At 36.6% G+C, this 26,801-nt stretch overlaps 2 long non-coding RNA genes across 2 annotated transcripts; one reads left to right on the forward strand and one right to left on the reverse strand.

Annotated features, from left to right (window-relative positions):
- Positions 1–2,341: 2,341 nt before the first annotated feature.
- On the forward strand, positions 2,342–11,121 carry LOC137473934 (uncharacterized). The gene is made up of 3 exons (XR_010999069.1): positions 2,342–3,327; positions 10,388–10,510; positions 10,932–11,121. It is a non-coding gene; the product is annotated as an uncharacterized lncRNA (long non-coding RNA).
- Positions 11,122–15,090: 3,969 nt separating this feature from the next.
- On the reverse strand, positions 15,091–24,665 carry LOC137473935 (uncharacterized). Its single transcript, XR_010999070.1, has 3 exons — positions 24,012–24,665; positions 22,861–22,924; positions 15,091–18,140 (listed from the first exon to the last, which is right to left on the reverse strand). It is a non-coding gene; the product is annotated as an uncharacterized lncRNA (long non-coding RNA).
- Between the last annotated feature and the right edge of the window lie 2,136 nt (positions 24,666–26,801).

The following is a 26,801-nucleotide window of genomic DNA, read 5'->3' on the forward strand; positions in this document are numbered from 1 at the left end:
GTAGCGTACAGTTCTCAAATGTCTCTGTATGTGCCAGCATGATGTTCTGGGGTGAAAAGCCTGGCCATTATGAATCTTAACCCATGGTCACAGAGTGAAGGCCTGGAAGACTTCTCATGAACCCATCTGGATTGTATTAGCTGAAGCACAGCCAGCAGGTCAAAGGTGTGGAAGAGATTATTCTCCTCCATCAGGCAATTTTGAGTTTTGCTCCCTCAAGAAGGAATAGAACAAGATGGTGGTGGAGTGCAAGCCATATAAAGAAAGGTTGAAGGAGTTAGCCTGCAGAAAAAAGGATAAGTAGGGATATTACTGCTGTCTACAGCAACCTAATGGGAATATGAGAAGAGAGACACAAGTTCTCCTTGGAAGCAAAGAGGCACAAAAAATTATAAATTTTATAAAACATATAAATAAATTATATAAAACATATAGAGAAAGCTACTGAATAACTAAGTTTCACCAGTAATACCACAGTTCTGTTTATAAAAGTAATAAGATGTTAATGTAAACAAGATGCATTTAAAACCAGCCTGAGAAAACAATCAGATTCCTCTTTCATTAGCAGACTTTGTGGGAGACTAGTGTTACTATTTGTGCTCTCTGAAGAGTATATAATTCTTTGCACCACTTAACAACATTTCTCAGACCCTGAATACAGAGTCAGCTCCTTAGAAGCAGTCACAATGAGATATGATTCTTAAAAAGGTTTATCTTCACACAAGGATAAAAGCATGCCTTCAGAGACATATGGGTGTTGCCACCTTTCAACAATTTCGCATTTATTAAAATCAGTGACAGAGAGGTGAAGCCAATACATTTCTGCCCCAGCAGAGTCTGAGCCCATTACACTCCTCTGGCAGTGAGAGCGATACACTCTACTCCCAGAGTACTCCCCAGGAGTCCTGCAGTTTGTCCACGGAAAAAACCTTAATTCTTGGTTCTGCTGCAGACTTTTCCTCCTTATTGAACACAATGTGTAAGGCAACATTCATGGAGAGCTTAGGCACCAGAGTGGCAGCCAGTGCTCACATGCCAGTGTGCTAGGCACTGACATTTTCCCCAGGGAGTCTCATCTGGCATGGCCACTACCTGGGCAGGGCTAAGCAGCTCAGCATTTGGGCAACTCAAGCTCTGTAAAGCCAATGTTTCTTCACTGTTCAATCTACCCAATCTGTTCAAAAGACACCAAACACACCCCTGCTGGTGTGGGATGTGACAACCTAACAAAGTTTCAGTTCTCCTCTGTTGCACCAAGGGTTCCATGAGCTGGATGGACTTTGAGCATGGGCAGTGCTAGTGCATGTCTATCCAAAAAATACCTTTCACATAAACTCATAACAGCTCAAGATCAGGTGTTGCAATGTCCTTGGTGAATTTAATCCACTCTCTGCTCCACAGCCCTCAGACTGCAAAACTGGGAATGTAGTACATCTCTGTTTCATTTGGACATTATAAGGATAAGTACATTCAAGGCTGAGCAGCAGAGTAGCATGAAAAGTCCTCAGGAAAATTGTCAGCCATTTATCAGCTATTTAATGATGTAAAAAAGCCACATGAAACAAAAGGCAATGCAAAAAAGATTAAAAACATACTCTATGTGACACATTCCTGTTCCTATATTTTTTTCTTTTGAAACTTCATAGTCTCTAGTCTCTATCAGTTCCACATATTTCTTTTGATAGTATACCACACCCCATGGTAGTGACTTTCTATAATGCTTTATAGTTTGTAAAAAAAAAAAATTAAATCACCAGATGACTTATAACAGTGATTCATGTTACTGTTATTGCTCATTATTATCATTTGTCATATGAGACAATGCCTGGCTATGCACTTTTCCTCTTTTGTAAGAGAAATCTGGCTCAGCTCTGAAGGCTCCAAATTCTGTTTATTATACTAGCTGAAACATGTTTATTACACTGTCATGTTTTTATATCCCTCCTGCTACCTTGTGCAAAACATAGTTTTGCAGTGACCAAATTGTGAAAATTCTGCAAGGCTTTGCTCTCTCTGATCAAGCCACTGATCCACCGTGTTTAGCAGCCTCATGTGGTGGCAGCCTATATCTGACCCAGCAGTGTCCTCTCCCTCTCAGTACCACACCTAATCCTGAGAGGCCTTTCATGGGGAAGTGCCTTCATGACTTCCAAGCCTAAGATTTCCCGAGTTTTAAGCTTTAACAATTCCCCAAAAAAGGTGAATTAGAAAAAGTACTACTTGACGGTATGGAAAAAGTACACTATTATGGTATGATAGTGCTTGATTGAGAGGAAAAGCCACAGGAGACATATATGTAATAGCTATAAATAACAGTGGTAACGCAGCAGTAATGACAACCCTATTTTCATGTTGCAGCTGCAGTGAGTTTCTGCATAACTTTGACCAAGAGGCTTTTAAGGCATTTTGGCCAAAGCCTTTTGAACCCCTGAGCTACCCTGACTCCACGACTTGATGGCAGGAAGTCTGTTGAGTGACATTCTGAACACAAATAACAGTCAAAGAAAGTGATCTTATGAGAACTCAGTCACTGTTGCTCCCTCCTTGATTTTGTACCACTTCTGAAAGACTAACTAGCTCTACCTTTGGACATCTAGAAATGTGATTGTTTCTTCCTGATTTCTGCCATTGGATCTAATAAGTTACATTACCTCCCCCTCAATAACTTACGTCATCAGGTTTGCTGTGACTCAATAACCAGAGGGATATTGCTAGAAACACATGAAAGGTTCATGGTTGCATGAAAACCTCCCAGACACTTTGCTTGGCTTTGCAATGATGTCAATATTTATTGTCACTGTCACAGACACAGAAAGATTACACAGACACGGCCAGGATACTGCACTTGCAGTTTATGTAGGGTTACATGCAGCACTCTGCCTCTGGCTTTGAATTTAAGCAATACTGTGTCAGAACTGGTGTCAATGAGATGAATTTTTCATTCAGCCCAAACACTGTAAGGAGAGGAAGGGAACCAGTGGCTGACATATCTGGGTTCCTGTTTCTTGCTCCACAGATCCCAGCTGGGCTTGAGCCTCACAGGAGTAATGCTAATTCTGTAGTCCCACAGCTCCCTTATGTCAACAAAAGCAAATGCTGATGCTAAAAGAGGCAGTGCCAACTTCCCACTGACCCAATCAGTGTTTTCACTCTCTTTGCTTCTCCAGTGACTGCAAATAGTCATATATACATATGGGAGGGGGAAAAAAAAGAGGCTAGTTTTAACCCAGAGTGTTGTCCTGTTCCCACTCACTGGGTGCCTGCATGACCATCTGGCAGATGAGAGAGAGAGATGCAAATGGCAATAAGCAGGCAGAGTACTGGAAGGTAAGCCAGGACTGTTTATTACAGTTTAAATGAATTTGCGAATTCTGGAACTTGCAAGAAAATTACAGCACTCGTACAATGTCCCCTCACGGTTAAGCAGGAGTAAAAGGAGCAAAAGCACAAGGCAGACATCCCTGGTCCATTATCTCTGGATTAGATGAAACAAATTTTCTGACTCAGAAAATGCCATCAGACCTGTTTAAACTAGGCTAAATGTACCTAAAGAACCCCTTACTTACAAAGTGCTTCACACTATCTATGATGACATCCAAAATCAAGTACTGGTAGTTTCTAATAAAACATAGCCTAGTCAAGATGCTCTTTTAAATCAAAACCATTGTCTCATCCTTTTCTGAAATGAAAATCACTTGCATCACAAAAAGCTTTTATGTTTCAGAAAATTATATTGAGAATAAAGTTTCTTAATAATGACTCTTATAATGGCATTACTTAAAACAATTAAATCAATTAGTTCAATAAAATTCTTCAACTGAACTGCAATATTTTGACATTATGACTGATTGAGCTTACTGCCTTTGCAATTAATGAAAGATTGGTTCCTTTAGCAATTACACTCTGATTAGTCCACAGCAAGAATATTTTCCATTACTCATCCCCCACTGCTATCAAAGGGCCTTTACTTTGTGCTTTTATTTCTGTCTTTAATCCTAAATTAACAGAGTTTATCAAAGTCCTTGCTCAGTAGAACTCTTGGAGAAAATTTGATTTTGTGTTTTACCTGTGCTAAAACTTCATCAAAATAAGAAAATCCTAGAAGTAACTAGACACTAAGGCACAGGCACATAATATTTTAGTTTTAATTAAAAATATAGCAGTTGTGGCTGTTCAATAACAAGTAAGAGTTAATGCTAAGAACCTGTGATAGAAAAAACCTCTTTATTAAAAAACAGCATAAAGAATCTTTTCATAGCCCAAGTAATCAAGCTTCTGTCAAAGTGAGATAGTTGTCAATCAAACTTTCAAATCAAACACAGCTGCTAAAAATCAGAGAAAAGAAGCCAGACACTTCACTCCACTTTGAACACTAACTCAAAAGTGAGTACAGAGGCTTGGCAGTAGCTGAGACCTTGTAATTCTGTACAGTTGTAGAAGAATTCAGGAAAAAAAAATATCTAAATTGAGGAATTTTGTCTTTCTGAAGTTGAAAACAAATGTATTTACCATGCTGGTTAAAATAGTACTTAATGAGAAAAATCTGTTAGTATGTTAGCTTTTTTTTTTTTTTTAATCCCTGAAGTTCTAAAGGTGGCTCATGACTTCCAGTACACAATTAATATTTCTTTTTGTCAAATTCTATTAATAAAGCTTTTTCCTGGCTCAACATATTGAATGAACATGGCAGGAAAGATTGTGAACCCAGTGCAATGAGCAGGCACCATTCCTGCAAAGACTCATCATTCTTTACTCTGCTCTTGCCTGTTGAAAATAATCAGAAAATAAATAGACAGGTATTGCTAAAACAGAGCTGTATTATATATTGATTTTGTCACCATTGGTTTCCATTTCTTTTTTTTTTCCCCTCAAATGTTAAAAACTGTTTAACATGGTAAAAGTTACTTGCTTACTCTGCTTGACTCTCTTTAGTAGAGTTTGAAGTAAAATCTGGAAAACAACAATTCTCACAGGAAATTAATGTTCTGCTTGTATGTGCTACATATTCATACACCACTATTGTTCATTATACTATTTTGCAAATGTGCACAAATATCAACTAGTAATTTCATAAATCTGAAAACCACAATTCCCAGGTGATGACCATGACCCTAGAAAAAGACTAGAGAAAACAACCTCTTTATGAGACATACCTTGCAATAGATGTTTGTTTAACTGGAAATCCACAAGAGCAGCTGCCCAGTGCAACGGTACATATTTGCTTCTGAATCCTTTCTCAAAGACACTATTTAAACATGCTGATGAACTGAGCTGGATTTTTCCCCACCTCCATTCCAGCAAAATAAGGAGACTCAGAAGATAAAATTTGTTTTGTTATTGCAAGTAGTGCTATGTGGTAAGTGAGAAATTTACTTTCTATAATCCTATGTAATTATGAAGGTGGGAAATGTCCATTTCCTGTACAGATGCAATGGCTGTGTGTGCTACTTAGTGATATTTCTATTTGAAAATGAACATACTTCTATTTCTAGAAGTGTTTGTGTATAGAGCTCCTTCTTGTCCATATTTGGCTTGATGTTAAAGATTTGCTACTCTAGCTTCACGACTTTGGCAAGAGGAAACAAGTATTTCTTGTATTGAGACTGTAACTCCAAGCTATAGCATGTGTTTCAGTATGGTTCTGATTTATGTTAAATTGTAAACAACTGAGATTTTTGACATGGGTTTTATGATGTGTGCAGTTGGACTAGCTATTACCAAGTTTCATGCAGTATCCTGAATAGGAACAATGATAACAGAGATTTTTTCAAATGTCCCAGTTCTGTGCTAAGTCTAATGCTTTCACTTAGAGGGGAAAATTTCTGCCTTCTGAGACAGTCACACTTTACACTTTCTTCTTGGACTCTGTTTTAGCCTTTCCTCTGCCATTTTATGGATAAGAATCCCTTCACCCAGTGAACAACTTTACTTGTTAGAAGAAATTTATAAAGTGCTCCTTCTCTCCTAGAACTGCTCCAAAACCAAAGGAATTGGGAATGGCCATAGCAGAGGTGGTGTCACTCATCTTCTCCTCCACCACTGGCCAATGGTGTAAACTGTCAGAATGGACTTGACTCAATGTCCCTCCTATTTCTGCAGGCAGCATTTATGCATGTGACAAACTTCACTCTGGCATGGAGAAAGATCTGATCTGAGGGTACACTGACTGACACAAAACCAAATTTTCTCAGAGTAGGAACGATATTTTCTATAGTAAAATAGAAACAAAAAGGTACAAGATGAGTTATGCTTTTAAGGTGTGTGAAGTCCTGTGACATCTGTTTCAAACAAAATTAAAAATATCCATCAGCCACTTAGTTTTCTATTTGCTCTGTGTTTTCACTTGCTTTGGAGTTTTTAGGCAATAAATCATAAAGTCAAAACGTGGGCTAAATCCTGAGGTATTTATTCAGATGAGTCTTATGACTGGCAAAGGTCTGCCTGGGTAGCCTTGTCATCTCATAATTTTTTTACTGTAAAAAGGAAATATACTAAAAAATCATATTCCTGCAGCATCCAGCAATTTTGTTTCTCTCAGCTTCAATAATCAGAACATTACTGACTAATCTTCTTTAAAACAAGAAGGGTAAAACCATGCTTTCTAACAAGACTTCTGGTGAGCTTGAGGAACACGGGTTTACTCCTTAGATATCAGTCTGGTTTCATAGTGGAATTTTCTGGTTCTGGCTAGCTTACTCTATTTTTTCTCATCCCCTGCAATGACTTTAACAATAATTTCTGGAAAATTACTTTTAAATTTTCTGATCTGTCTTAGGAATCACAGATACTTTGTGAATTAAGATAATTTTTAGATTTCTAGGAAAAAAGAAAGTTATACCTTTTGTTGCAATATTTTGAAATTTTCTATTTACTTTGAAGAAAACTTTGCATTGAAACAAAATGATGGTTTAATAGTGAATAGAGAAACTGTCCATTGTGGCTATGAAATCCAAACTGAATCATCAAGACCAGATGGCAATCTTGACTACTACTACTTTCAAAACACATCAGAGGTAGTGATGTGAGAGATATTTTAAGACCTAATTTTCAGTTCTGATTAGAAGGAAGGTGTGACAATAATTTTCTACATATTTCACAATGATTTTATGAAAATCAGTTAGTGTTTATAGAATTTTTTGATTGGGTAATATGCATAATGAACATTTATATTTTAATTGGATAGCTGAACTTAATGCAATATTCTTAAACATTCTTTATATGTTTCTTAATTACATAACTTATACTTTTTATTTCTTCCTTCAGTCTCTGAACTGTTGAATATGATGTGCTTTAGATCTGCTATTTTATACATGGTTGTGTTTTCCATGATAAGAAAGTGAAATTCAAAATATTGACAAGATGATGAATTTTTGCCTCCACTACACATGTGGATAATGATAAAAATTATCATACTGTGTTTTTTTTGCTTTCTGGTTCTAATAGTCCACAGTAGTAGATGAAAATCATGTCAAATTATACTCCAGGGGTGTCCGTTCCACAACTTCCAAGGCCTGGAATCAGTGTTTCTAACTTTACTTGAAATTTTCTGCCATAAGAATAAAGAAGCGGCATCAAGAAATTTTAGTCACCAATCACTATCACTAAGAAGTTCTGGACTTACCACTAAGCAAAAGCAATGAATATGTATTGATAACTTTAAAACAATTGTGACTCAGCAAAATGATACATACATCAAAAGCCATCATGCTGGAACAGATTTTTAGCCATGGACTAAGATTTTAAAAAATCTCTTCAATGTATTCTATTCTATACTTTTATCATCTCAAGTTTATACTTTGAATGTACTCTAAAGGTAATAGCCATAAGGAAGCCAGAGATGTCAGCTGTTCCAACATGTACATGCTGACTGCCTAAGGGATGGTGGGAGGTGGCCCTTAGCACCTTGCTCTGGTGAACCATATTGTTTTCTCTTGGTTTTCTCCAGAGAGCTGAGATGCTGTTTCCTGGGATCTGTTTATTTGAAAAACTCATTTGTGTCTTATCATACGCGAGATAGACAGAGCTACCAGGCTTTACCCTGCTGATATCACATGAGTATTCACCTTTGGGGTGTGAAAATTTTCCAATAAAGATCCTTAAATGTAGAACTTATTTCATTCATTCCAGTCCTGCTTTGTTCCAGTTCTTTTATGCACAAGTGAAAGAAAGAGAAAAAGAAAGAAACAACATGCTGATATATTGTCTTAGAAGGATTTATTTGTTCATTAATACAACTGAAGATAATTGGTATGGAAAACATGAATACAGAATCCCAATAAAGGAAAAAAGATTGCTAGTCTTCTTAGTGATAATTCTTTTGAAATGTGGGTAGGCTGGTACCTTAGAAATGTTCTACTCATAGGCACATACCAGAAGAAAAGTAAAATTCACTATGTTCTGCTGTTCCTTTGTTTATGTTATTGGACAGTATTTTCTAAAATTTTTAGTGTTGCCGTTTTTGACCCTAATACTGCAATGTGAGATATTGGCTTGTCTTTGGAATGAAGGCCTTAGAGCAGAAGATTGAAAGGACATTTGTCATCTTCTAGTGCTGTAGTATTTGGTTTTGTAGAGCTTGAGGTCTATCCTACGCAGGAACTGAGCAACAAGTTGTGCAGTAACATCCAAATACCGTAGCATTTAAAACTTGGAGCCAGTCCCCAAAACACCATGAACATTATTTCAACGATATCTGTGACTCCATTTAACGTGAAGGGCCCTAATTTAAGCTGTGTAAAAGACCAAGCTTCTATAGTTTATGCCAGGGCAACATCTAAATCCTATCACACCTCTCTCTTTCTGACTAATGGAGTAAATTCTCTAAAAATAACCTGCCCTTCTCGTTACCACCTAATGATGTACATTTATGATCTGAGTTTCTTCATCCAACCATGTTTTTCCTGACTTTTGAGGAAGATGTGTTTGTTCAGCCACACTGTTTATCCATTCAGAAATGACCATCCACTCTTACTGGCTGACATGAAGCACAGAAGAAAGTGTTTCACTTAAAAGTACAGTTTTAACAAGGTCAACATGAAAGCACACATGCAAGTCTCAGGATAATAATCAGACCTTATGGACAAGTTCGATAAACTTATTTGGTTTTTTATGGTAAATTTTGATTTTTGCACTCAAGTTCTTAAAGCCTACAGTCTGAGTGAACACATATGTATTTAAAAATATTTTTGTAGCAGTTTTGCTTCAAAAATATTATTATTTATTGTAAGAGATTTTATCAAATATGGACATTTCCCACAAAAGTTTGTTAAAAATGTTGATGAAAGGAAAACATTTAATCAGGTAAGCCTAAAAATGTATACAAGAATTGTCCTGATATACACAGGGTAGCTCTTGGAGAAAAATATTCTCAGAAACTTACTCACTCTTTTTCAAAGCAAATGATTAGGACAGTAAATAGGTGCCAAAAAGGTAAAAGTATTCAATTACTTCCAACTAAGCACTCATTTCATAAATGTTAGGCTGGAAAGTCACTCAAATAATTGCTCAAAAAGAATGCAAGTCTACATGTTATACTTCGGATGCCATTTAGTTAAAATGAATCATTAAAGACAAGAACTAAGGACCTGATTCTCCTTTATACAGAAGTATCTTTATATGACTCTGGCAGTACAGATGAGCTGTAAAACAAGTGCTGTAATTAATGCCTGACTGAATGGTCACTCGTACCAACTGAACAGTGAAATGAAAACTAACCCCCAAATTTTCCTAAACATTTTTCTAAGTGAGAAATACCATAAGTATAATCAAAATTACTAACTACTAAAGAGTAGAAACAAATGTATTGATTTTTTAATTTGATTTTTATGACTGAAGACTTCAGAAAGGTATTGATGCTGTGCTAAAAATATACTGGAAGAGTACAAAGGACTTCTGTGGATTTGGTTTAGGAATAGCTTTCTTTGTTTTTTGACCAAGTCATAACAAGAAAACAAGTATTTTTTCATAGAAATGCTGACATAACTTTAGTAATAGCACCTTTAACAGAGGTTGTTACAATGTGTATTTACTCAGGTACAGGATTAAATAAGAGATGTGAACTCACCATAGTAACCCCTGGATCACATTGCAGATATGCTGCTTCTAAGATACGGCAAATGTTTCTGAAGAAATATACATGAATATGAGGTAAACATCTATCAATTCCAAATTTTGTTTCAAAAAAAAATTGCCATACAGCATAACAAAAAAGGCAGCATAAATTTATGCTCTGTAAATTAATGTATTACTGGATGGTATTTTCATTGTGTTATGACTTTTGGCTCAAAATATAAGTCTAGATAATTCCCCAATTCACTATAGCAAAAATAGTGACAAACACACTATTGAGGTCCTCACAAATAGTGCTGTGAATCCTTACACTCCCTAGGAATCCAGGTATCTCACCTGTCTGTTTTAAACCACCTCCTGCTGATGTTCTGAGATCTTGCAATAATACTAATGTTACCATAAGATTTTCAGCAGAATTTTGTGAAAACAGTTAAAGTTGGAAGTAAGTTTTCTTCTGAACAGACTTTTTCCCACTTTTAGACACTTTACTGTTTTCTCTTCATTATCCCTCTACATCTTCAAATTAATCAGCTAATGTATGTCCCTTCAATTTATCTTTATTCAGGTTGGATTTCTTGTTTTGCATAAAAAAACCTGTCATTGTATTTACAAACTTACTACTTGGTTGTTTTTTCCTTAAATGTTTTCACTTTCACCTTCAAACCACTTAGGCAATACCTAAGGTGAGATCCTGATGATATCCAGTGGGTTGCTATACCTCCGGAAATTAAGCCTTTGCTGCTGTATCTTTTTTACACTTTACCCAACAATTCATGGCAGAATTTACTCCTGCAAGGAGAACTAAGTGATCATATTGCTTTGGGTTTTTCTTGATATTAAGCAACCCTATTGTCTCTTCCCAGATTTCAGTTGTAGAGGGGGAACACCAATTTTCTCACATTGCCTGAGATGACTGATAAAGAAGACAACAAGTATTCTGAACTGGCACATAATGTTGTCTCCATACATTTTTCAATCACTGTTCAAGGTTTTGTCTCTGTGATACAAAAATGCAGGAACCCTAAATAAATTTTGAATATTTTTGGTAGCAGAGGTAGAAGTTTAATTAAAACCTCAAAGCATTTTATTAAGCCTGAAAACCTCATTGTCAATCTGCATACCTACATTTTATCAGAAGGAAATTATTTTTTATTCTTACAAACGAACAAGTTTGATCATTGAGGGTGTTAAAAAAAATCTGTTTAAAAATCTACAAATAAAATGCACTCACCCATATGCAACTTATTTTTATTTCAATACCATTTCCCCATTGGTTTACTATATTTTTTCACAGAGGGTTATTTATACTTGGGGTAAGAGATGATGTACAGTGACTGAATGGTTGGTCCCTGGTGTTTCTGTGCACTGGGGACATGCCCTGATCCCAGGTAACCCTGGTTGTGATGGGGTTCAAGGGCTCACCTTTCCCATGAGTTGGGGTCCAAATGCTACTTGGTGGAGCTCCTGCCCTGGCTCTGTGTTCCTTAGGATGATGACTTGATCCTGGTGGGAGCTGAGGCTGAGTGCCCTGGGGCCTGGGAGAGGTGTTCAACTTATAGTCCCACCAGGACTGGTGTCCTCTTCCCAGGCAAGCTGTGCAAGCATCTATATTTAATCTCTGGTTTCTATTCCCTTGTCATGGCTACCTATGGTGCAAAACATGCAGCTGCTCAGGTGAGAAGGGATGGTTCAGTCAGCATGGGTGAAACTCAGCCACAAAATGCCTGCCTGAGAAGCTGTGTGACAATTTCCACCTTTGCTATCATTCAAAACTTCCTTCAAGCAGCTCATTGTGCTCAGTTTTGACTGTCGCTTTGCTCAGCTTAGGGATAATGTTAATTGTGACTCTGTGCTAGCAGAGATTGTCAGAGGGTATTTGAACTCTTCCTTGGCTTCTTTATATCTGTAATCCTCCTAGGATTTTTTTTTTTTGCTTGTTTGTGGTTGTATTTTCGTTTGGTTTTTTTTGCCTGGCTGATTGATTCAAGTTTATGAGCTCCCAAAAAAAAAGGAGTTGCTGGCTGTAGTCCTCAGATGACTGAAATGATAATAATAATATGCCAAAATATGTTTCTTATAAAGCAATAGCATTCTAGATTACTTCTCATGACCCAGGTTTACACACTTCAGTTTAACTGAAGGAAATAGCCTAGTCACCATGGCATTGAGTTTCTTATATTAGCTTGAGACCTTTGTGATTAACTATCACAGGGATATAACCACACTTGTATTTGCTATTGTAAATCCAGATCACGAAACCCTTGACAAACTGTATGGAAATGAGTCAAATGTCTGCCTACATGGCTCTCCAAACAACCATGATCAAATGGGTACCATTTTCTGAAACTAGTGTCAGTCATGGGTGTGATGTGGCCAGCATCATGTTCAGCTGCCTTTGAGACCCTGCATTCAGCAGAGTTTCTATTTATAACTATTTCTATTGAAAATGGCCATTGGCACCAGGACAGGCCAGAGCTTGGTCTTTGGTCTCTGGATCCACTAGGGAGAGCAATGTCTGCCTCCCACACCCTGCCTTTTCCCTGTACAGAACAACAGCCATGTACAGAGCTGTGGAAATAGTTCATGACTTCCTGCTATACATGTTGTAGATATTGGGTGAACCCAATTCATTAAAAAAAAAAATCACATCCCCTCCCCTCATTTTCCTTCCCTCACAAGCATGTATTTCATCTTGACTTTTCCCCCACCTGCCTCACTCCTGATGGACGCAATCTATTCCATATATTGCAATCTGGTGTTAAAATTATTGTTTTATAGTGCTTAACATTTTCTTAAAACTGAATTTCTTTATTGTTTTAATAGGAAGAAAAATCATCAGCTTTGTAAAAATGAAATGTCAGCATTATATGGCTCAGAGAAGTACCATGAATATTTTGCTATTGCCATCTCAGAGTTTTGGACTTATTAATTGCTGTATCTGTGTTTTTTCATAAAGGTTTCAATTGAAATATTTCAAAAAGAATGTTTCTTTCTCTTTTGCAGTGAACATTTCTGTTTGACATCATGTAATTCCTCATCATTGGTGCTTGAAATAAGCGAGCATTAAGGATTGATATAAGATTATGTGGCTTACTGCTGCTCCTCACACCACCCAAGGGACTGGGACACCCTGAGAGCTGAATGGATTCAGAAAATGACTAAAAATGACTAAGCCTCTCTCCCAGATTTATACAAATGGTCCCTTTTAAACACTGAGCTCCCTAATGAAATCTGTCAATTTGCATTTCTTCCCTTATTTATTTTTCATTAAAATTTGTTTGGTCTTTGTTGTGTGGTTTTTTTTTTCAGGTTTGGGTTTCTTTTTTTTTTTTTTTTTTTTTTTTTTTGGCATAGGGTTTGTTTGTTTGTTTGTTTGTTTGCAGTTATTTGATTTAAGGGAACAAAGAGATCAAATAATCCTCGGGTATTTTTCTTACTGGAAGAAGTCTGTGAAAGTTCTTTTATTATCCTTTTCCTTGCCACTGCGAGAAAATTTCCATAGATTACCATTACAGATATATTTTACAATGAAGAAATGAGTAACACAACACAAACACATCCATTCTCTTAATTGAATGAGCTACAGCTTTTTGGCTGAAATAAACAATAATATTATTTATAACTCAAATTACATTCCACAAACTATGCTCTCATCTATAAAGAGACTATAAATGGCATGGTAGGGTTTCATATTGGTTTTCTATTTTTTTTTTTCTCCAGTGACTTTCCTGTTGACCCCTCTTTTAATTTACAAATAAAACCTTGACTTTCTTGACTGCCAGCACTGAAAATCCACCCTGGGATCTGAGATCAAGCTGTGTCCTTTCTGCTTTATGCCAAAATAGACTCTGGTTCACCTCCTCAGTGCTGTGGCAGCTCTGCAGGGCTGGCAAGAATGTAAAGAAACAACAGTAGTTTTGCCAGTAAAAAGATGAAGTGAACAAATTCTCTCAGAAGTAGGAAGACACCAATTTTCAAGTCAGCTTTGTAGAAGACAGATGTTCTTTGAAACAAATGCTCATAGGAGGGTTGGGGTGGGACATTTCATTGCTTGCTGTTCCTGCAAAACCTTTTCCCCTTTGGACTTTCCAGTTCAGCCTGTAGATCAATCCAGCTGAGGGGTTTGTGGCTGTGGCTGCACAGCCTTTTTCCCTGTCAGCACCGCTGGACTCAGGTGTTTCTGCCCTCTTTGAGCTGTTTGTGCCCTTATGCTTGTGTTAATGCTGAGACTGTTTGTGCATTGGGTGGAGGGGTGTCCTGTGGAGGTCCCAAGGTTTTCTCTTTCAAGCCAGCTCCCAACACAGATCTGCAAACAGCTGGGCTGTCTTGGATATATGCTCACCTTCTGTATTTGTGGGGTATCCAGTGAAATCTAGGAAGTCAGTTTCCTAATTAAGTCTAGGTCAAGGGTGAACACTCAGCCAGTATTTTTGCAATTAGTTACAAAGCCTTCCAAAATTCTTTTGAAGTCAATCTTCCATATCATAGTTGGCAAATAAATGTTCTCATTGGAACGTATCTCATATCTGATGGATATAAAGTCCCTTTGGACAGAGCACAAAAACTTGGAGATGTTCAGCTTCCATTGGGAAGTGAGTGTCCCTGCAGAGGTCAGGAACCCACTCCACTCAGACACAGGGACTGAGCCCTCTGTTGCTATCATGGGAGAAGGGCTCACTCCTTTCAAGGACATGAGTTTACACAAGGCAGAGAAATATGGGCAAAGCAGAGACGGTGCAAGGCCTGACAGCAGTCAAAAAAGGTGCTAGCAGGGACTGTTCCAGTGGTTTTTCAGGAACTGCAATTATTCCTGCTGTCACCTAGGAGTACTGAGGCAATGATAGGTGAGAAACACTCTCAGGAAAATGGTAACAGGCGAGGTCAGGCAAAGACAGAGTTGTGTCCAAAAGCACGCATGAAGCCCCCTTCCCTGTCTGCAGAGAGTCTTAGCTCTGTTGGCAGAACACAGGTTCAGCTACTCAGTCCTATAATTCACTGTGTTTTATTTCTCATTTATTGAAGAATAGAGAGAAGGTAATGATACACAACAGACTGCTGCCCCTGGAGCTCTTTCAGGCTGTGGACCACAAAATCCCAGTTTCCAACTCAGAAATAATCAGCTACAGTACTGTTGGTTTTTAGGGACAAGTGAAGTTCATGATGACCTGCTGATGTCTGGATTGTCAGCTGCCCAGTACTGTCTGCCTTTTCCACTGCCTGTCCTCTGCCACCCTGTGCCACCAGCTGTGCTGAGAGCACTGATCTCATCATGCAGTGCTGCCACAACCCCTCCGGAGAGACTGACAAGCATTGAGGAGCAAAGCTGAAAAATTGTTTCTACTTCATAATAGGGCAGAGTTAACAGGAGAAGAAACACTGAGCCATGGAGAATGTGCATTGGCATTTACAGTTCCTTCTGCAGATACATCCTGTGCAAAATGTGAGTCTCTGCACTGCCTCCTTGAGTTTGATGAAAGGGATATTTAGTGGAACTTTATTTTTTATCTTAAATTTAATTTGGTTCTCTGGATATACACTGACATGTGGACTAAGAGAAAAGGAGGATAATTACAAAAGCTAATTGAAATAGCTTCCACATAAACCAGAGATTTACACATAATTTCTTCCAGAAGAAATTCCTTTGTGCTTGGTTTGGCTTAATAAAATTTATGTTTTATTTTTGATGTACTTTTTTAGGCTACTTCTACAAATAAGTATTTGAGTTCTAATTTTAATAATCATAGTAATCTCAACATTCACTTTTTTCTGCCTAAGGGGTAAAAATCTAAATGTAGCAGAAAATGTATCTTTTAACACTGAGCCTCTGTAAATGTTTCCTACCAGCCACTACTGAAAAGGTAATTCTTTTTTAGGAATAAACCCAAATTCATAAAACCAAAGGCATTCACAGTTAAGACATTGACTGTTTTTTCTCTTAGTCCAATACTATTTGTTTATGTATTACAGCATCTGCTGAACGTTATGTAAGACCTGTTGCAAGAACTTGTGATATCTGATGAATAAAGGACAAAGTCTCAGTTTAGTTTTGAATTTTCAGGGTTGAGTAGATTCTTCTGTAACCCTGTCCCAGGTCTTACTGCTCCAGATGGTTCAACTGCAAATCACGTCTCTCTCTGATTAATGGAGAAATTCCTGTCACTGCGTGCCTTGAACTTGCAACCCTGTATGTACAAAGGAAATCAAAGGACATTCATGGGAAAATGTGCTAAAATTCACATATTAACTGACAAATTTCTTTTTGAATTAGATGAACTGTTAGATTGCATTATCAGTAACCAACCATTGCATTTTATGAGTTATCAGTCACTTAAATTAGAAGAATGATCCTCTGAATCAAAATTCTACCCTTAGCTCAATTTTTAAGATTCAGACTACATGGACATCCATTTTGAAATCACACAAACTAGTTAGCAATCAGAAAGTTTAATCTTGTTAATTTCATTCAGATGAATATTCTCACTGGGGTAAATGAAGTTCTCATAAGAATAATATCAACATAGTTACTTAATTCTTGCCTAGATAATGTTAAATCATTTGATTAAATCCCTTTTTTTCCCTCAAGGCTATTGTCAAGAAAAATTAACCAAACTCACAAGTATCCAGCTGTGATCCAGTACAAACCACATACATTTCCAAGGAGAAAAATAAAAGGAAGTTTCTTTAAGCAGAAGTATGTTTTTAATATGAGAGTGAAGACAGAGTAATACTGTTGGATTACCATAAGTAACTAGGCCAACTTTCAAAAAAACCCAACCCCAAATATGCAGAAAAATTGCCTTCAGAAATTAATTGGATTCTGCATAAAAATATTTTGCATTTTACTTGCAAATATACGCTTTTCTTGAGGATAAATGTGTTTGCTCATTTAACTAAATAATGCAGGCTATGACATACCAGAAAATATGCAGAACAGTGGATTCAAGGGCACATGGACTCCCAGATCATAGCACTTCTTGTCTTCTTAGCTCTAGAACTATTGAAACACTATGCCCATCACATGGGTGAAATGCACTTTGGGAATACAGGCAATATACACTCAATTACTGCTCTTTATTTAATGGATATAAAATTGAGAGGAGATAAATTCTGTTAATCAGTAGGAATACATGTTGCATAAAGAAAACTGCATCAAGCAAATGTTGATGTCTTTACACTGTAGAGCAATTTTAGCAAGGGTTGTACCTGCGAGCATGAATGTTTGACAATCCCTACAAACAATCCCACAGTGATGATTAACAGTTAACAATGAGCAGGTAAAGTCCTCTAGTATACAATCAGCTCTAAATTTTATAAATATTAAAATCCTTAAAATCCTATCTAATGTTGCCTCAGTAGGAGACTGGTATGTGAGGATACAAAATGTTAACCTGTCCCATGGACAAAGCTGGGCTATTGCTGCAGCAGTGCAATGGGAGGGGAAGAACTGTTCTATGTATTCTGCTTGAGCTGTGCAGGCAGCTCAGTAAACACGGGGTAGGGACAGCATCATTTATTTTCACCAAATCACCCATAGCCATGTGTAGAGAAATTAATTAATGTTATGCAACTTTTGGTATTTTCTACCTCTTGATTTCTTAATTGATAAATAGCTGTTACACTTTGCTCATTTGATTAAATAGTATTTGCAGTTTTACTTTTGTGGCTATTCCTCTCTTTTGAAATAAAAAAAAAATCAGAGAAAAATAAGTCAATAACAAGAGTTTAAGTCTTTTGGCACTTTCAAATTAGTTTATTTTTGGAAAAGCATGGCTTCATTAATCTGAGTCTGTGTAAAAACCTACGACTTTTTCAGCTCAAACCTTCCAGGGCATTTCACCTTCAGAGCCAAAATGGAGATGTTTTGAAAGAGGAACAGCTTATGAGGCTACTGATATATGGTAATACAACAAAAAAATAAGTAAGAAACTGTCACAGTGTTCTAAGCCAGTGTGTTCCAGCAGCTGCATCATCATCCCTCCACCTGGCAAATCAGCATGCCTATTTTTCCAGGAGTCTCTTAGCTCACTCCTTTCCTTCCTCAGTCCTTCTTTTCTGCCCTCTTGTGTTTTACCCTGTAAAAATATATGTTTTAATATACAGGACAAGAGAGAGGATAACATGACTTGGCAGGAAAAGTAGGAGAGATGGATATCTAGAACAAAAGAAAAGGGTGCAATAAGAAAATGGTGGAGCAGATTGTGGAAGACAGTCAGACTGCTTGTAAGTACAGGTGGATACTGGGATGAGATTGAAACAGAATACTTAATGTATGCCCGTAGTAATTATCAATATTAATATCACTACATAATGGCTGTTAAAAGCATAAAACTAAGAAAACAAAAATTGATAGAATTCATAGAAACCATTATGTTAATTTAAATCCTTATTATCGGTGTTTACTTATGTCTTAGGGTAGAATAATGAACCTTTAATTGCAGGCAAGCAATTTTATGTAGGGATAAATCAGAACTCGGGCACAGTGATAACATTTATCCAACAATGCCCTTGATTTTGGCACTCATTCAGCATTCTCTATATTAAGTTTTAATGCAAAACATCTGAAGCACACAGTTAATAAAGCTGTTAGGTACAACTCATACAGAATGAAACGTTCCCCATTCTCTCCCCTCTTGTTTTCCTTTCAACTCACACGGGCCTTATTTTTAAAGAATGGCTTCACTTTTTTGATCTCCAAACTAAGGGAAAAATGGAGCCAAACTAAATAAAACACACATGCAGCAAGCACATTCGATTTCTGAGGCTGGAAGGGTGAAATGCAGAATGACTTCTTGTTCCAGGAATGTTTTGTTAAGCATGGAGAAACATTATTTTCTAAAGGAACTACACATATTAAATGTCCTTAAACAGTGTCATATCAAAAGACTGATGACTGTACTTTGAGAGTGGGAGATCTTAATATTAGTCTAGAATAGAGTAAGAAGTATCTGTGTTGATTTTTTCTAGTTTCAGTGCATATTAAACAAAATGTGACCTGTCCTGAACTTGAGATTCCTTGAGAAGTAATATAAAATGTTACTAAACATGCTAATGGGATAGAAAAAAAACCCCTACCCTTGTGTCAACACTCAGACTCCTGAGTGTCTAAGGGAGCCCTAGCCAGAGGTCCATGGCCAGCAAAGTGCCCTTCACACACCATCAGAGGCCTGGCTCTGGGCTGCAGCCTGATGTGTTTTTTTACCATTTAAAGGCAGTTTTTTTGGTGCTTACAATGCACCAGTGCATTCATGGGAGATGTGCTAGCCAGTGAGCAAAGTGCTGCTGGGAGGATCCAGGTATAGGGAGCAAGGTTTACTGCAGCTGCGTTAAAACCCCTACCATAATCACTAATGTTTGTCTGATTTAGATGATGAAAAATCATAAGGAAAAAAAAACAAGGTTATTGGTGTTACCAAGTCAAGGGAAGAGAATTATAGTGACATTCCGAAAAGTACTGATCTGAAGAGAATGAAGGAGTTCTTACTTTCTGTAGGAGCATGGAAAATAAGAGGAAAATAAGGTAATGCTATCTAAAATAATTTCTGATGGCTAATATATTAAAATGACTGGAACCCCAAACTCAGCTATCAAGGAACTGTCCCAACATCCAAAAATCTATGCAGACTTTGCAAGTAAATTGCAAAGACTCTGGCAAGAATTTAGTACAAAAGACAGGAACAAGATATCTCAGTAAGAACTAGATTTGAATTTGGATATATTTAGGAATAATGCAGTTGTAAATATTTCAAGTTGGAAACATTTATTCATAAAGTAAAATGGAATCTACTCAGGATTTCATGGTTAGAAGTGAAATTATTTGTCTGGCTTTGCATTTGATTGGACTGATTAGTGGCTGGACTCAGCATAATTGTTCTGTTTCCTAGGAAAGGATTCAGTGTACTACATTTTACATGAACTATATTATCTGATATATGTTTTATACTAAATTCTAGGGAAAAAAAAATCAAGATGAAGAGAGAATCTTATTTTATACAACCTGTTTCACAATTTTACACAACCTGTTTTACAAACCTCTCTGAAACTAAGATGTTTAAGTGACCAGAACAATCGTGCTTGTTTTGCTGACATAACTTTTATACAATCCATTTATGGCTGATATTTCTTGAGTTTATGTAGCCTTATATTCCAGATTTCTCTTAAAAGATTATTTTATAACTAAAACTGAAATACACACATCAACATACACACAAAATTTCTCTTAACAGAATTCTAAGGCGGTGAGTTCAAGCACTCAAAGGATTTAGAAATGTAAGAATCAAGAATACCAGTGAATTCTTAGGTCATGTCCCTTTTATAAATATGCATAATATTAAATGATGTTCCTCTAGTCTCTGTTGCTGTTCCCACTAAGAATTTTTCCACAGCTTGTTTAGCTGCCTGTGGAAGGTAGTTCCTCCAGGTCAACAAGCCAACTGCTAAATGTCTAGATTTTATTTCAAAATTTGATGAGATTTACTGGGTTGTATTTTTTTCTTAATATTGATCATTCATTAGTGGTTGAAGTATGGAAGTTATGTATAGGCATAAAGAGTGTTCATCTTAGCTTCTTATCTGCCATGAAAAAAATCCAGCACAAATAAAACAGGAGAACGTGATAAGGAACTTAAATCACAGGTTGGTAGTGGGGAGTCTAATATTGGACAGTCTAATATTAGTGTGGGCTGGGACTGATAAGTTCTGACTGAGCTTCAATCCATAATGAATATAAGAATATGAAGAACATAAATTCATTATTGGTCTGGTAGGCTTTTTATTTTTTAAACCACCATTTTCAATAGTCTGGAAGGTCCATATTCATTCTTGTCATAGTCAGCTCTGGAAATCTGATACAAATCTGATACAAAGGATAAAGCACTGAAGAAGAAAAGATTGGCTATAGACACCTGAGTGGCATTTTAGTTTTCGCTTCTCTGAAGTAGCCTATAGCTCTAAAGGAGGGTACAACCATTTCTGAGTCCACAGACAAAACAATTTAAATCCAGCATAGTTAGAATATGCTATATGAGATGGGATGAAGCTAATAATGGGTTGAGGTCCAATTTGAGCCTAGAAGTATCCTGAAAATGGCAATATTTATTTAGAAAAATTCAAAAGAAGAATAATACAACTTTTTATTTTCAACAGTTACCTGGTTTCAAAATTACCCACAATGTTACAGCAATGTCAAGGAAGGGTTAAATAAACTCAGAATGAAATTATAGAACACAAGTCAAACATACTGTCTGTCTAAATTGCCATAGACTGCACCATGTGATTGTGCAGAAAGCACTAAAATGCTGGAGTCTCCACCTACAATGTAGGGAAAAAAGGGATTTATCTAGTAATGAGTTAAAACTGTTCCTAGTTATGATTTTTCTGAGTTGAGACTAGTACAATACTTCATTGCAATCAATCTGCCTTGGCTTGCTAAACAACAAAATGCAACCAGATTCAGAAGAAAAGAAGATGACCTCATGAACTTGAATACCTGCCCTACTTTGTGGCTGTCATTAACTCATAGTTGTTTACCAAAGGGATCATAAAACTTTTGTTGCAGTTTATAACTGATAGTGAATTCTAAAATCCAGAGACATATCTGTTAAATTAATCAGCAACTGTTACCTTGCCCATATTTATTCAGGTTTTATTTATTGTGAAATATGAGATATATTTTACTCGTCACTGTGGAAATATTTATATCCTGAGTGGGAAGCAATTAAAATACCTAAAACATAGTTAAATCATAATTATTACTAATTATTGAATAAATGAAACCTTTTGGATTTTGAAGCTGGAAAAGATGATTCAGACCCTGAGTTTGGAAAGGAAAATTAAACATTCAATTTATATGTGGAGTTCAGATTCTAGTTTGCAGTTCAAAAATGTCTGGGAAAGCATGTAAACATATACATGATTTACACTTTCTTAGATCATGAACATGGGAGAGTACAAATACTACCAACTTGGAACATATAGTAAAGTAGCATTAAGTATATATACTAAAAGAAAAGGAAATTACAAGCTGACATCAAAGGGACTAAGAATATTTCAAGGAACCTGTAATTTCCAGTATGGTAAAGCATTACATTATAAGCTGCGTAAGAAAAGGAAATTATCTAAAACCTGAGTCTTCAAATGCAAAATTTTACCCAATGTATATTGATTTTTGTCACCATTGATTTCTGATTTTATCAGTGATTTCTTGAAAAACAGCATTTTGATGACATTTAAAATTACAGAAAAGTAGAGAAATTGAAATAACTTCAAAGAGATTTCAACAATGTATAAGCAGATTTCTAATGCTGATTAAAGCATTGAAACTTATAAAGTGTTTTCAGATGAAACAATTTTTTTAAAAAATTAAAAATAAAATTATTTTTTTATTCTTTAACATAAAAGGTGTCCAAAAATGTATGCACATAGTGGTTGCTTTGAATTAATCATAGAATCATAGAATCACAGAATCATTAAATCAGAAAGTGGTTTGGGTTGTAAGAAACCTTTAAAGGATCTTAAATTTTAGCCACATGGTCTTGTTGCAGAAGGAGAAAAAACTGGGTGGGAAAATGCAAGCTATCAATTTCACAGTAAATAAGGTAGCACAGACAGCATATTTTTAAATGCCAGAAAAATACAATAAATATGAAGACTTCATAAAAATCAAGATGGAGAGCTGGTAATCCCATTCCTCAGGGAATGAATAACTGTGACTTAACTGCTGCAAATTTTTATTGTATGTTATAAACCTAATTTATTTCAAAATTATATAAAAGAGAAATTTACATATTTTGGTACCTGAATAATTGATAAATACTTGCAGGTTTCAAAGTGCCAGGTTTGAGGGTTTGAAACTTTTCTGCTGAGAAAATGTAAAGTGTGTGGTTCTTTTAAAATTTCCCCATATGTTCATTAGCACATACATGGACGAGCATTAGTTTTCTTTTCTTTCATCCCTTAGACTACTCTGCTTTGATGTAAGGTATGTAGGTATCAGGATGACCAAATGAAGAGTAAGAAGGAGGTTTAACAGGTGGAGATACATACTGAGGGGTTATGCATTTTCTTGCATTTAAGTACTTGAAATCATTTAACGTCTCAATCCTACTATGTAATCAGTTAGTGTTTAAAAGACAAATATTATTTTAATAATCTCTTAAACATCATAATTCATCCTTAATTTCTATTGAATTCAAGGTTAATCTAAGTTTCTTGATGTTTCAAGGAATAAAACATGGCTGACTTTTTTCTTAGAAAAATTGAAGACCTTAGAGAACAAAATAGCAAAGCAAATGTCGAGTAATTATTTCATTCAAATTCCACTCCCCTGAATCATCTCTCTCTCTTGTTCTGCAAGTATGTGTGATATGTGTATCAGAGGAGAGAGCAAGTGAAAATGCCCATTACTACTTTGACTGCCATCTACTCATGCAATTTGGCATCACCTTGGAGTCATGAAGCAGAAAGTTCAGTTTCCATCTGGTTTTAAATTATAACAGCTATTTCAAATTTTCTATTTGTATTCCTCAGAAAGACTCTTAATTTTTGGTGAAGCTGTGTCTCATTCTTTAGCTACTTAAATGTAAGTATGTTTAACCCTCCTTTATTTAAATGATACATTTTTCAAATTTCTATGTTATGAAGTCAATAACTCTTTACTGTCAGAGAAATATATAAGTGGATGTCTAAACTGTATTTTTCAGGCAGTTGTTCCCTTGCTCTGCTCATGCTGTGAGTCCAGCAGGAGCTGTGTGGCCCAAGCTAGTAGACTGTCAAGAATGACCATGAATTGCGCCCACACATCTTTTGTTTTGTTCGAAATATATGACGAGTCAGCTGATGCCTGCCTCCCGAAGACCTTGGAAATACAGCCGAGCATATTATCTTGAGTGTACCTGTATGCTGAGTAACTAATTGAACAAATAGTACAGTATTGTGTTGCCACTTACTGTCAGTTTTGATATACTATAGTCTCTCCACATAGATGTTGAGGGGGAAGGAGTTAGGCCTAGGTTACCCTGAAATATATCTGCTTTTGCCTTGTAGTCTACTTAGAAATGTATAAACTTAATGACTGTTTTTGGAAAACCTCAGCTATCCATAAGTTTGCAGAAGAAATCAAGCATGGAAGATCTTTGTGTCATCATATTTGGCTTTTAGGTACCATGGGCTGAACATTAGAGCTTTTCCTTTTCCTGGTCCCTTACTTGTCTTCTTGAGCTGAGCTATATTGCTGGTTAGACTCATAGGCTTCCCAGAAAGCAGGGTGGAGAGCAATGATGCACAGGAGAACTTTGCTGCCTTGGGGGACAGAGAACCTGCCTTGACTCATGCTTTACTTCCCATGACTTTTTTTTTTTACTTGAACTGATGATGCAGAGTGCAGAAGTGGTGCTGGAAGTTAGAACAGGAATTCGAAGTCTGCTTCTGTCATAATCAACTACTGAGCTATATAACCATGTGTCCTTTTGGTCCCTTGTTTGCTATGATAAATCACAGGTTTAGAGACAGGCATCATCTCCTCACATGTCTCTAATGCTTAGCTAAATATCACCTTGCCCCTACGTCAAGCAGTCCTGTATCACCCAGATACTGAAACATGCATCTATCTTATGCACACATTTAAGAGGACAATTTAACATAATTTTGCAAACAAACACTAGACCAAGAAAAGCTCTTTAATCTTGGGAGGTCAGGTAGAAAATTAATTTCAGATGTGCCTGGTTAGTTCCACAATGGCTTGTTTCCTTGATCTAGGAAGACATTGAACATGGACTTATGTGCCTTCTCATATGCAATCTCATCCAGCATGCTTACATAGGAATAGTTATACTTCCGGAGATGCAAAATAGACATGCAGTGAAATCAGTTTGTTTAATGGAAGCCTTCTGGGTAATCCATGTTAAAAATGCAGTGAGTTTGGTGTAAATAGTATTAGTGAGCCTGGATGTCCAGTGTTCCTACCATGTTTTTACCTTTTTAAAACCATTCCAACATCTCCTAGTTTAAACTATCAGATAATATTCAGCACTTGGTATTTTTCCTCCAAATGTTTTTATACTACTCCAGTGGTGAGGCAAGAGGTGTTAGTTTAAAAAGCTCAAAGGCAGCCAGAAAGAGGACAGGTTCATGTTCAGGCACAGCTACCACCATGGGGAGACAGCTCCTTGCTGCGGATGGCAGCTCTGTGTCCATGCCGCCCAGCACAGCTCTGGGCTCTCCTCTCTGGGAGGGCATGTCTTGGCTCTCTGTAGGTTTGCATCACTGCAATTGGTGATCCTACTCCTGCGTATAATTCCTGCAAGATGCATCTTTTAAAGATCAAGGTATTTTGAAACACTTCTGTAACACTAGTGACATTACCAGGGATAATAGATTCCCTATTCTTTTTAGACATATTTACAAACAGTTTTTTAAAAATATTGAAAACATTGGTTTGCTAGGAAAATTAGAAAATAAGCTATTTTTTTTAGATAAAGGAAATATCATATGCAGCCAGCAGGGCAGATGGCAGAAAATTTGGACCCCGATGTAAATTTTGAAGTTAAGAAATGGAGTTGCTAGGTGAAGTTTCAGTTTCTCCCTTTTAGGGTTCATCTACAGTGGAAGGATAACATTTTACAAAAGATGAAGATCTCATCTGTGTTAAGATGGCCCCAAAGGTGGAGTAAGAGGTGGAAACTCCTGAGTGAAATAAAAGCTTTGGTAAAGAGTGAACAGGTGCTGCTGGTGAACAAAATGAAGATGGAAGATGATAATCAGAGATGCTGTAAAACAATGGAAAAGGAGTCAGGAGTTTCACATTAGAAATAGTGTTCATTTAGCACAAAGACAGCTTTGCATCTGACCAAAATGCATTCTGCATGTTTAATGCAGAAATAGACATTTTCAATTGCTTAATTGAAAAAAGGTTTTGGCACATGTTTGTCATGCAAACTGCAGGTCTTGAAAATCTTTGGAATTTGGTGCAACTCTAACAAATATTTCCATACATGCAAGTAGTCTGTTTTAAAGGCAAAACCAATCTTGGTATTCCTTTGCCACTGGCTTTAATACATGACTGTGTTGGAGAGGCTATGCACATGCCATACAGAGGAACTGCTGGTGCCTGGCAAAAGCAGGTTGGCATAGAGAAGTGCGATCTGGCAAAGAGCAGATCCTTTGCTAATGAATCAGCACAAGCAGTACAGTTTGGACAGAAACAAACTATAAAATGCCAGCTCAGCAGGAGCTCTTCCTTGAATACATCAAAGCTGTTCCTTTCTACATGGCACAGCTGCCTTCTTTCCAAGAATTTCTAGGCCGGTATTCTTAATTTCAAATAGTTTTAAAAGTGTACAACCCCCACCCTGCCCCGAATGTCCACAAATGAATAAAAAAGGATGTAAAAATTAGAAGCATCAAAATATTAAAATCATCAATCATGCAAAGCATGAGCATAGCTGACTACAGTCCCCCCTTGCTTATGTGATGATTATATTAAAAATAAATGGTTTTTTTTTTCTGAAGAAGTAGATATGTTGAACATTCTTTTTTTCTTTATCTGGGTGTTTAATGATTTTTTCCCCTAATATTTGATTTTCTCTATAACTAAGCACTAAAGTACTAATATTATTTGCATGAGCTAGAGTTCAGTTGCATCAGTAACTGTGGGATAGTTTTGCCTATTTCAGCAGATTGTGATAGAACAATCAGAAGTAATATCAGAAGTAACACAATAGTTGAGTTCACTTACAGCA

This window comes from Anomalospiza imberbis, chromosome 5, assembly GCF_031753505.1.
Source record: "Anomalospiza imberbis isolate Cuckoo-Finch-1a 21T00152 chromosome 5, ASM3175350v1, whole genome shotgun sequence".
NCBI classification, from domain to species: domain Eukaryota; kingdom Metazoa; phylum Chordata; class Aves; order Passeriformes; family Viduidae; genus Anomalospiza; species Anomalospiza imberbis.